Source organism: Ambystoma mexicanum, chromosome 9 (genome assembly GCF_040938575.1).
Source record: "Ambystoma mexicanum isolate Mex_15411 chromosome 9, UKY_AmexF1_1, whole genome shotgun sequence".
NCBI classification, from domain to species: Eukaryota; Metazoa; Chordata; class Amphibia; order Caudata; family Ambystomatidae; genus Ambystoma; species Ambystoma mexicanum.
Window position 1 is genome coordinate 485,030,217 of NC_090931.1, and position 10,457 is coordinate 485,040,673.

Here is a 10,457-nt window from a genome sequence, read left to right on the forward strand (position 1 = left end):
AGGCGGGAGGCCTACCTCCAGCAGGTATCACTCCAGAAGATCATGCCTGCCGAGCGTGAGCAGCTGGAGACTGATATTAATGTTGGAAGGGATGAGAGCTATTCGGGAGCTCCCACTCAATAAGTCCCCAGGCCTGGACGGGTACTTGGCAGCATTCTATAGAACATTTCAGGCGCAGCTAGCCCCTAGGCTCAGGAAACTCTTCAACACTTTGGCTCTACGGGCCCTATAACCCCCACAATGGAAGAAGTAAAGCTAACCCTCTTCCCGAAGCCGCATAAGGACCCTACCATCTGTGGGTCGTACAGGCCCATAGCGCTGATTAGCATTGACGCTAAGCTATTCATGAAGGTCCTAGCCAATGGGCAAGAGGACATCTTGCCGAAGAAAATTAACCCAGATCAATCCAGGTTCATTAAATGGTGGAAAACTTTCCATAACATACAGAGAGTGTGTTACATTATCGAAAACATAGGGCTGAAGGGCAAACCGCCAATACTCCTCTCACTCAAGCCGGGAAACATGTTTTAATGCGTCGAGTAGTGATTCCTATTTCGCACGATGGAGATGATGGGCTTTGGGGCTTCTTTTCGTCACAAGATAGAGGCCAACTACAACAATCCCATTGTGCGTCTTCAAATAAATTGTCAGCTGTCACAGCCCAATCCGGCTCAGGCGGGGAAGTAAGCAGGGCTGCCACCTATGCCCACTTTTAAACGCTATTTATCTAGAACCCTTTCTCACTAAGATTAGGACACAAAGGTTAAGTCACAAAGGGCAATACACTGAATCCCATTTGGTTGGGAAACCCACAAAATCATGGCCTTTGCAGATGACCTGCTCCTATTCCAGTGCATAGAGGTGAGAAATAGATTCAGAACTGATTTAACGGGCGAAGCCCTGGTCTTTACACCGTATCACTTTATGAATACCATGCACATTTTAAGAGGTTAGATTGACCACTGGTCTAGTCAGAATGATACAGCCAGACCAACAGTATGGGGGAGAGGTACCCCCCTTCTTCTACTCCACTAACACACAGCGGTTCACTACAGTAATTTATAAATACACTCCTGAGAAAAGTATACTGAGTATACATTTTTCCCCCTGTTGTTTTCTCTAGAAACTCTTTGAGAACAAATCTCCTTGAAGTACTATTGTCCATATACAGAGCAGATTAGGTGCAGTTAAACCTATCAACAAGAGGGTGTCCAAGAATCAGAAAGCAAGGTGCCAGTGGCATCAGAAGAAGGTGCGTTAAGAGAAATGTTTTGAATTGTCTGAAATGTAACTTTTCAAGTTATAATTTCCTACAGTTGAGTTTTCCAATTTTGAACAAGTGATAAAACACTAATAGTGAAATAATGTCTATGTTTTTACCGTAGGAATTGAATTCAAGAACATATGTATTGTTGGAACAAATAGTGTCATTGGCCCTGAAGATGGACTGTCAGAAAAGTCCGAAACGCGTTGGCAACACATTGACAAATCTTGATACTATTTTGGTTTGGTGACTTTAACCAAGAAATTTGTTGACTTTATTTTGTCGTTACTTAAAAAGGGATCTTGTGAATTCATGTATGAGAGAAAAAAAGTCTTATGATTTAGAATGTGTCTAACAATAAGGTTTTGAAATAATTCTATATTTTGATTAAAACAACCCATTAAGGGTTTTTCTACTTTTCCTAAAGTTGTAATGTTTTATATCAAATAACTGATCTATAAATTGTGAAACCCTGTGAACTAAATCAAAAAAGTAAAACACAACTGTTTGGTAACTCAACAGTTAAGCGGTGGCTAGACACCCACTTCAACCCCCCACCGTACCTTAGTAACTTAAAAGCCTGAGAAAAGAAACTATATCCTCAGTTAAACTCAGAACTGCAAGCACTGCGAATCCCATTAAAGCTCATGTGCGTGCGACACTAATACGTTTTGGGATTGTATTCCCTTGGGGGTGCACTAAGGGTTGGCAGGTAGTAATACATGCCTTTTCTTCCTGCTCCTATTCCTTGCCGGCTATGATTCAGGAAATAAAAGCATTTGGGGAAGTGGCTGGCTTAAGGTTGAACCTATCAAAATCAGAAATTCTGAACCTCTTGCTGGCATATGCAAAGCCGTAACATTGCACATCGTTTAGGTGGGCATTGCAAGGTATTAGACGCTAACTAAAACTTTGACGGGCTGTACAGGGTGAACTAACTAAAACTTTGACAGGCTGTACAGGGTGAACTACCGACCCCTTCTGCAAGCTATCAAACAACTGAGCATCTGTGGCCCCTTTCCAATATCTTGCCTCGGGAGAATCAATACCATCAAAATGGTGATACAACCGAAGAGCTTTCATTTATTTCAAGCACTCCCAATTCAAATTTTGCCAACCCTTTTCCGCAGTTTGAATCGGATGTTCACAGCGTTTGTGTGGAACAAGACCCTGTGGTCATACTCAAGACACTTATGGCTCCGCTACACAGAGGGGGGGTTAGGACTCCCAAACATTCACCTGTACTACATAGCAGCTCAGCTATGGGTAATCAAAGATTGGTTCGCGTATAACCCTGAAAGCAGTGCTTAATTTGTGCCGGTGTTTGGCGGTACCCAACACTGGCAGAGTTTTTTTCGGGACCGGCAGGGACCGGCACTCTGCAGCTGCCCTTGATCACGGGCCACGGCTCGCTGCGCAGCAGTGCCCAGTGGATGAAGGCATTCATGAAAGAAAGTTAACACCTAAGGGTTAACTTTCTTTCATGAATGCAATCGCTCGCTGAGGCCATGCTGACAGTGCCCCAGCTACCCGCCAGCGTGGCGCCAGCCAGGAGGCAGCCGTGCTCAGTTCCCTAATTCGTGGGTCAAAAAGCTACTTGTCCTGCAATTGAAATGAAAGAAAATGTTGCCGTTCTGAAGAGAACAGTAGTTAGCTGTTAATTGCTCTCCGGTGGTGGCTCACTTTTATTTTAAAAGAACAGCTCGTCACAGGCAGATAAGCAATGGCGGGGAGCACTGATTTAATCACCAGATTAGCAGAGAAAGGCGTTTCTGCAGCGAACAACAGCAGCTTGGGCAACTTTCTGATGTACAATTAAACGTGTCCGTTTAGAGCAATCAGATTTTATTGTCCCTGCCACACCCCCGCTGACGAATAATCACTCGCTTGCGGTTGTGTTCGTTTAAGGGAAGCATTTCTCCTACTTGTCCTCATAACTTCATCATTCTTGGGTAATTCGCCTGTCTGAGGTGAGCACTTTTCTTTTCTCCTTAAAAAAAAAGTGTCTTTAAAGTGTGGAGGGCCCACAGACTGTGCGTTTAATTATTGTTCATATTTCATGTAGTCGGCATGAATTCCGTTTCAGAAGAAAGTGATTTACCTATCTTAAGGAGTAGTACTGGAGCTAGAGCTTATGTTTTCCCCCTATTTTGGCTGTCGATTTACATGCATAGAGTCTGGAAAACGGCGGATGGCCCAACTGGCGCAGGCGTTTCAGAGCGCCTCCCTTATTCACAAACAGCTGCACAAAGGGTTTTTGGCCCATCGCTGCAGCGGCTGCTCGCCTGGCCCACACCTTTTCTCCCCGGGGCCTGTCAGTAGCCAGGCGCACACAGGAGAAGGTCTGCGCAATCTACTGCCTTCATTTTAACACCAGATGGACACGCTCATGCGTCATGTATCTCACGTTTCTACTCTTCATATAAAAATGTGGCTTAAGCTGCCTCGAGGAGCTAGGCGCCTGTGGTGGCACGCACGCTGCCTTAAGTGGTACACATGCTTGTCTGCATTCTAACCCCCACTCCCAACCTGCTTGTTTCTGATATTTCTGATATTCATTTTATACGCCCCTTATTCCAGAAATCCACGAGTTTGTAACACCATTTCACCCCCTCGTCCATGACATTGTCCATGCACAACCAGGTTTCACCAAAGCAGCTTGTGAATAAAACGTGTAAGCGTACGGGCGTCATGCCAAAAAACTAGCCACGTCACTGAATGATAAGTTCTGAAAACAGGTGTATGTATATGGTGCATTTTCTGTGGCGTATACACAGAATGAGGGGCTGTGGGATACTAATGACCTTTTCTCAGTGGGCTGTGACTTGCCATAGAAAGAGGCTGTTACTGGTAGCGCTTTCCATTGTACACTAATGCCTGCCCAAGACCCAGGCAGTAATACAATTTAAGGCCTAAAAGAAACAGAATAGGGAGTGCCCTGCTGTGACTTTACCTCAACATTATATCAGAGCCCTTGATGAGTGTCAACCTGTCAGGCTAGGGGAATGACCTAGGGTGGTCTGCGAGCCCTTGATGAGTGTCAGCCTGTCAGGCTAGGGGAATGAGACAGCACAACGTTAATTCCTAAAGTGGCCTTTGTCCTTTCACTTGTTTCCCACAGATGAGCCTGTGCTGTGTTTTCCTGGAATTTGCCTTGGCTTTGTGTATGGAGTGTCCAATTACTCCACGCGGAAAATGGGTTTTAACGTCCCAAACTTGTGAAGTCTTCCTGTGACAGGCTAGGGGCCTAATGAGTCACACGCAATATTTGTGAGCATAACCTAAGGCTAGGGAGTTTGTGACGTGGCCTTTATAATTAAGGAACCTTTGAAAGTAGTGCAGCCTATGTAAATCGAAGGTTGCCCCAAAACACAGCCGGGTTTGAGTTTTTGCCCTTCCTAAGTCTACTTGTCCTAGGGGTGGGCACTGTAAGTTCTCTGTTGCAATAGTATTGAGGGGGCTTCCTCCATGTCCTCCATGTCAGTAGTTATGGCCGCCACATTTGTGTAACCTGCAGGTCAAAAGACAATTCCAGTAAAATAGCTAAGAAGGTTAATGCACCTGCTGTAGAGATTTGGATGTAGCCTGATTGTCATAGGTTCTTATCCCTGTAAAATAGCTCAGGATGTTAGCATGCCTGCAGCAGAGATCTCTGATTAGCCTGCTGGTGATTGGGTCCAATCCCTGGATGATAGCTTGGCAGGTTCATGCGCCTGCTGCAGATGTATGTGGCCTGCAAACTATAGACTAATTCCAGAGAGACAGCTAAGTAGACGGTTGTGCCATACTGCAGTGATCTGTACATAACCTGCAGATTGTACATTTAAACCCCAGCGGTTAACTTTTGCCAATGCTGGTTCATAACAGGAATTTAGTGCAACAAACTAATGCAAGGACACGTACTGCTCAAGGGGGTGCCTGCAAACACGGAGTGACAAGAGAAAAGCCCATAAGTGGTGGGTGGGGGTGCTAGGTGTGCAAGAGTACACACATGCTGCTGACACAAAGAAGGGAGCACGCCACGGTGCTCCTGCACCTAACAAAAACAAGCATTGGCAATGCCAACAGTTTGGGCTTTTGTGTAGGCATGGGAAAGGCACTTAGGCACAGCTGTTTGTAGCAGCCAGGTGCAAAATGGTACCTTGGTATCTAATAGCACTGACTGGCAAAAGCTTAAAACCTATGCACAAGCCAGAAATGTTGGCTTTGTGTGTTTATAAATGGAATGGCTGGAGGAACTGCATGGTAAGACATTTTTACTATACCAGTAGCGTGTTTACAACTCCAATTTTAAGCCATTAACTCTCAGAAGACTGCTTTAAACAAACACTTGCAGGCAATTCCAGTGCAAAGTTTAATGATAATGAGAGCTCAAAGAGTTCCCGTAAGGAGGTGTGCCCTTCCCCATCCATCCCACTATTAGCCTGTGCCAGCAGTTGCTGCAGCGCCAAACATGTGACATGGAGCAGCAGCAGTGTGATGGGCTGGTGGTGGGCCGATCTAGGTCTAGTACTGAACTGGGCTGGGCCGTGTGCCGGCACTGCGGGCCGCGCCGGCACTGCGGGCGGCGCCGCACCCGGCAATATGGGGCCAATATTTTTTGGGCACTGGCACTTATTTTTTTACAAATTAAGCACTGCCTGAAAGATATGGGTTAGGATGGACCGAGCAGTAACGGGTGTCTCCCTGAGAGAGGCTCTATGGTTGAGACAAAAGAACAGGCCACTGAATATGCACAAAAGCGCTATAACAGGGCTCTTGGCAGGTGGGGGGAGGACACATGGGATGCAGGTGCATGGTATAACAACATTTCCATCTCCATTCACCCCACTATTCTACAATCCCCAATTCTTCCCGGAAATGGTTTGAGGGGGGGGCATTCTCCAGGTGGAAGGATGCAGGCTGCATCAAACTAGGGGACATGTTCCATGCCCAGAAAATTAAAACATTTGAGCAACGTAAAGCGGAACTGGGTTTGTCTGAAGGCGATGGACTACAATATCTTCAGCTCCGACACTGGCTGCTAGCCCCAGACAATAAGGCAGCTGCAATTGGACCCCTCAACGTGTTTGAGAAAGACCTCATGTCCAACCTTGAAGACAGAAAACTGGTATCCACAATCTATAAGGTACTGGTGGATAACGCACCTATGCCACCGAATGCGTATAGGACTCGATGGGACAGGTTAGTAGCTGAACCCATTGACACAGACGTGTGGAAAGAACTTTAGCGGGACATCCCAAAGCTTACAAGGGTGGTGCAAATGAGAGAACTGTGGTATAGGATTATACCGCAGTGGCACTACACACCAGCATGGCTTCACACAATGGCACAGTTAAATACACAGAAGTGCTGCCGTGAGTGCAGGGAGAAGGGTGATTGGGAGCACATATGGTGCACCTGCCCGAAGTTGACAGCTTTTTGGAAAGCAATAAATGACAACATGATGAAAATGTTTGGCCCGTGGATAAAGAGAGGGGTCAAAGAGTGTGCATTGGGGGTGCCCGCCCCAGATGAGAGTTTGTGGCCTAAGAGGAAAGTGTATGCAATCTTCAATCTCACAGGTGTCTTGGTCATTGCATGCCATTGGAGAGCGAAAGATTCCCCAAGTGAACTTGACTGGTATGCAACAGTCAGGAACTTTACTGCACTGGAATGGATGATGCCAAGTTCTCGATGGACTGGGCCCGGGTCTTCTTGTTTCTACATGATAACTATAGAGAATCATACTGCCCACGGAAACTGCGAATATTGGGCATTAACTGGCTATCCTGCGAGAACAAAACTGCAAATCCCCGGCTGTGTACTTTCTAGGAGGAGGGGATGGGGGAGAAACCCAGTTTGTTGTATTGATAACTATAAATGCCAATAAACAAATGGTAAAAAAATATTACGGAAGCAGGACTACATAGACACATAAAAGTGACAACTGTTAATTCAGTATTACATGCGAGTAGCTGCCACAGTAAAATTGTCGATATGGATATTCCTAAGGGGGAATACGTAAGAGCTTGCTGCAACTGCATTTAGAATTCCATGTATTTTAAGGAATGTCACATACTAGGAGAGATTCTTACCTAGGGGATATCAAAGCGTTACCTTGGACAATGCTGCACAAGATGTCGCCAAAATAAAGAGTAGATTTATTGACCCCTTCAACAGATCAGAATACCAAGCTTTGCTTTGTTACAAGATTGGACTCGGACAGCCACAAAATATATGCCATACTTGAGTAACATTGGCATTTATTGCAAATCGACAAAGACCTCAGTCTGACACTCAGGTATTTACTATGTCCATCCTACATGCAAGAGGTGTCTAACGAAAAGTTAACTTGGTTACGATCGGGCAGGCCAGTTGCTTTCCATGGAGGTTCTTGCTCAGTGTGTCTGTATGTGATGAACACTAACAAGGTTGTGTTTGGCCATTTCGGCTCTCATGATATTCAACAGTTTATCAACTGCAGAAGCAAGTATGTGGTGTATTGTATCTTGTGTGTGTAAACGTACCTAAATCGGTAGTGTCAGAGAGCACCAAAGTATTAACTGAAAAGGATACGGTACTCAAAAGGATACAGGTGGTAGGGTCTTCCGGATCCCTGTTCACATGATTTGATAGTTGTGAAGTCAAGTTAAGACCTTCCAAATGATACAACTCTCTGACTGGTAAAACAGGCAGAGCGATGAATCACTGGAAAGGGCGTGGGTAAGGTATAGAAAGTCAGCCTAGAACAAAATAAAGTATCATAAATAACTGCCCCAACCTGAGTATGATGGAACAGAAAATGACATGAATGCACACACTGACCTTAAGTCTAGGGCAGAAGAATCCAGCAGAGTCTCTTGAGGAAATCCAAGGTAGAACAAACGACAAGGAAGGGAAGATTAGTAAGGGAGACTTATCCCGAACGGAACGAGGCTCACGCTAGATACCGGGTTGATGCACCACAGGATAGCGTCCAAAGTACTGTTCACTGTCACCTTCCAATAATCCTTGAAAAGCTTCCTTCCCACGTAGAGTAAAGTATAGAAATGAATCAATCCCCCTGTTAATATCACAGGTGCAGGAGTTGGAAATAGCGCCCTTTTTATGGTATAAACAAAGTACACGCGGTTCTGTACAGCCGCGAAGAAAATAGCGTGTGCGTGTGGATTTACACGCGATTAGGATTCACGCAGTCCAGGCCAACAGCGCTTGAAGACAAAGAGTGCGTGTGGATTTACACGCGAGCAGGATTCACGCAGTCCAGGCCAGCAGCGCTTGAAGACAACATATGCGTGTGGATTTACACGCGAACAGGATTCACGCAGCCCAGGACAGCCGTGTTTGAAGACAACGTGCGCGTGTGTATTTTACACGCGAACAGGATTCACGTAGCCCAGGATAGCCGCGTTTGAAGACAACGTGCGCGTGTGGATTTTACACGCGAGCAGGAATCACGCAGTCCAGGCCAGCAGCGCTTGAAGATAAAGTACGCGTGTGGATTTACACGCGAACAGGATTCACGCAGCCCAGGACAGCCGCGTTTCAAGACAACGTGCGCGTGTGGATTGACACGCGAGCAGGATTCAGGCAGTCCAGGCCAGCCGCGTTTGAAGACAACGTGCGCGTGTGGATTTACACGCGAGCAGGATTCACGCAGTCCAGGCCAGCCGTGCTTGAAGATAGCGTGCGCGTGTGGATTTACACGCGAGCAGGATTCACGCAGTCCACGCCAGCCGTGCTTGAAGATAGCATGCGCGTGTGGATTTACACGCAACCAAACAGCTCCAGGAATCAGCGTGTGGCGGAAAACACGCTATAGAAGGCCCAAAAAGTAGCTGTAGTAACCTGCAAGGATGCAGATTGGAGGTTCAGCTACACAACGCCAAATGATTCAATCAGAAGCAGCGAGTGAAGTTTCCACGCTGCTTATATACGTAATGCCGTAGTTCACATGACGAAGCAGAATACACGTGAAGTTAGCGACGTGAAAAGTGCAAACGTCATTTTCCCGGCAACGTATCGAACAACCGCCATTTGGAATAGAACAGTCTAGCTGTTCTACGAGCGTAGGAGGTAGGACCACGTCCAGCATGCATGACAGTGCCATCCCCCAAAGGGGCAACCTCTCCCCTTCTCGTGTGAAAACGCTTCAATAAAGCAGGAGCATGAATATTAGAAAGAGGTTCCCAGGACCTATCTTCGGGACCATAGCCCTTCCAGTCCACCAGATAAAACGGCCTACCAGAACGTAGTCTCATATCCAGTATGTCCTGTACCTCGTATTCATCTGAACCCCGCACAGAAATAGCAACAGGCCGTACAGGCAATCTAGTAGCTTCAGAACATGGCTTAATGAGTGACACGTGGAATACGGGATGCACTCGCCATCGTTGTGGCAAAGCCAGACGGACAGCAGCCGGATTAATTACTTGGAGCACTACATACGGACCAATGTATTTAGGCAATAATTTCTTTTTGCCTGGAATTCTCAAGTTCTTAGTGGACAGCCATACTTTCATACCAGCCTTGTAGACAGGTGCGGGTACTCTATGAGCATCGGCATAGAACTTGTTGCGTCTTTTAGCCTGCTCCAATTGCTGCTTCACTTTCCTCTGTAATTTCTTCAGATCACGAAAATACGGCCTGCGGCAGGAGTATCCAAAGACAAGCTGGAATCCAAAGGTATTGATCGGGGGTGTTGTCCATAAAGCGCATAGAACGGTGAAGTGCCTATGGCACTATGATAGGAGTTGTTATAGGCAAATTCTGCTGCCGGCAGGACCGTGAGCCAATCTGATTGGTACTGTAGACACAGACACCGCAGATATTATTGTTCCATAGTGCAGTTGACTCTTTCGGTCTGTCCATCAGTTTGAGGGTGATAAGCACTGGACATTCTATCATCAATCAGTAATGCAGATGTTAGTGCTCTCCAAAAGCGTGACGCAAACTGTGAGCCCCTGTCCGTAATGATTACTGACGGTAGACCAAAGAAACGAAATATATGTTGGTTGAATAGGTCAGCCAGAACAGCAGCGGTTGGTAAACCAATACAGGGAATATAAAGAGCCAATTTAGTGAAATAATCCACTACAACCCATATGGTATCGTACTCCTGGTTTGGTGGGAGTTCTACCACAAAGTCCATAGATATCATGTCCCATGGTTTGTTAGGGACAGGTAGGGACTGGAGTAAGCCCACTGGTTT